The sequence below is a fragment of the Dipodomys merriami genome, unplaced genomic scaffold (assembly GCF_024711535.1).
Source record: "Dipodomys merriami isolate MVZ:Mamm:240054 unplaced genomic scaffold, mDipMer1.0.p SCAF_3, whole genome shotgun sequence".
NCBI classification, from domain to species: domain Eukaryota; kingdom Metazoa; phylum Chordata; class Mammalia; order Rodentia; family Heteromyidae; genus Dipodomys; species Dipodomys merriami.
The window spans coordinates 66,888,872-66,891,201 of record NW_027204492.1 but is presented as its reverse complement, the minus strand read 5'-3'; positions in this window follow the sequence as shown (position 1 = coordinate 66,891,201).

Here is a 2,330-nt window from a genome sequence, read left to right as displayed (position 1 = left end):
TTAGCTCAATCTGTGTCCCTGGAGGAGATCCAGAGAAGTAATTAGTTTATTACTGAAACAGAACAAGAACAAGGTGGTCCTCTGAAGTTTTGGCTGTTCGCTTTAAAATTATGAGAAAAAGATACTGCTTGTCTAAGGGGGCAGTTGGCCTTCCACACAAGGTTATTTATTGGTTAATATATTCTTTCTTGGTGATGCAAAGTTGATTGGGGGACTGGTAGTTAATTTATAGGACCTAGTAAAAGCCTCTTTCTAAAAAGCTTGCACTGGGGCTTGAACTCAGATCCTGGATGCTGTTCCTTAGCTTTTTCACTCAAGGCTAGTGCTCTAACACTTGAACTACACCTCTATTTTCAATTCTGGCTTTTTGATGGCAAATTGGAGCTCAGGGTCTCATTAACTTTTCTGCTTGGGCTGGCTTTGAACAGTTATCCTTAGATCTCAACCCCTAAGTAGTTAGGATTACAAGCATGAGTCATCTCTGAAAGATAACAAGTAGTTTTGACAATTTGTTGATTAATATTCATTTTTGAAAACAAATAAAAATGAGTATTTTTTAAAGTAAGAGTAAATGCTTTTATCTCATTCAGATTCTACTATAGAGAATTTAGTTCTCTAGAATATGCTGGATCTTAATTCTCTCTTGATTTTTTTCCCAAGAACTCAAAGATTGTGGCTATGATTATATAAAACTATTGAAATGAAAAAAGAAAGAGTCTAAATTACTTTCCATGTTTAAAAAACAGACCACACTTTTACCATATGCAATACTTTTTGCCAGAAGTTGCATAACGTTAGTGTCTATGAAACTACTGAGTTTAACTTCTTAACCTCTCCGCTGTCCAACAGCTCACTAAATCTGTCTGTTAAACTCAACTTTCTCCATGTGCAGCACTTAGCATAGCTGAGAATGGCTTTTCCATGAAGTGTTACTACCGAGCTTTTTTTTCTTCTGGCACCAGGAGAGAGATCAAAATATACCTATAGGCTCAAAAGATAAAATAAATAAAATAAAATCCAAGAAATGATGGGTGATGTGTAATAAAACCTGAAATGTGTAGACACTGGAGTAAATCAGATTTCACAAGTTCATCTAGAAACTACTAGAGAGTCAGCAAACCTTTCACAGTTGAGGTTAACAGTTTCGGACAATTATTACAGCTATTATATCATATTATATCCCCACAAGCACTTGACCAGCTAAACTCTTTCCAAGTAAAAAAAAACAAACAAAAAACAAAAAACAAGCGTACTGGAGTTTGAACTCAGGGCCTGAATGCTGTCCCTTGGCTTTTTCACTCAAGGCTGGAAAATTGGAGATCAAGGTCTCATGGACTTTTTTGCCTGGGCTGGCTTTGAACAGTTAGATCCCAGCCCCTAAGTAATTAGGATTACAAGCATGAGCCACAGGTGCCAGGCAAAAGCATCTTCTAAATTGCCTCTTACTCTCCCTGCTTGTGATGGAGTATATATATTAGATTTTCCCATTAGAGTTCAATACAACCAGTATAGTATGACAGTTCAAATTGAATCTTTCTTTTCCATACCTCACTTCACTCTTGGCCTCTTGTGCTTAAAATATTATAATTTCATCATCTCCAGGGGAATAGAATCAGTAGTGATTATCTCCAGATCCTCATGCTTAAGTGACTCCAGGAATTCATCATCATCCTAGCTGCATAACCATATTGCCCACCAGGAGGCATCTAGGTTCCATGTATAAGACATAATAAATGCTCACATATCAGGCATATTTTTTTTCCAAAAGGTAAAAGAAACAGATCCACATACATGGCAATATCTGGGTCAGAATGAAAAGGCTGCCTAGGGAGCTGCTCATGTGCTTTGAAGGAAGATACAGACAGGTTTACTTCTGAAATAATAAAAAGTGGGATTGAGCTAAACTAAAATATGGAGAATCTCTGTACCTATCCTAAACATAGGGACAATAGGTGAGCTTTAGGGCTCCTTTTTCTCAAATAAGCTTTTCATCTTACTGTTTGTATCATGTTTAATTTTTACTATTTTAAAGGGGAAGGCAGTGTTTTGTTTTGTGGTGTGTGTGTGTGTGTGTGTGTGTGTGTGTGTGTGTGTGTGTGTGTGTGTGTGTGTGTGTGTGTGTGTGTGTGTACGTGTGCTGTTTCCAGGTCTTGAACTCAGGGTCTAGGTGCTGTCCCTGAGCTCTTGTGCTCAAGGCTAGAGCCCTATCACCTGAGCCATAGCTCCACTTCCAGCTTTGGTAGTTAAATGGAGACAAGAATCTCATAACTTTCCTGCCTAACCTGGTTTTGAACCAAGATCCTCAGATCTCAGCTTTGTAAGTAGCTAGG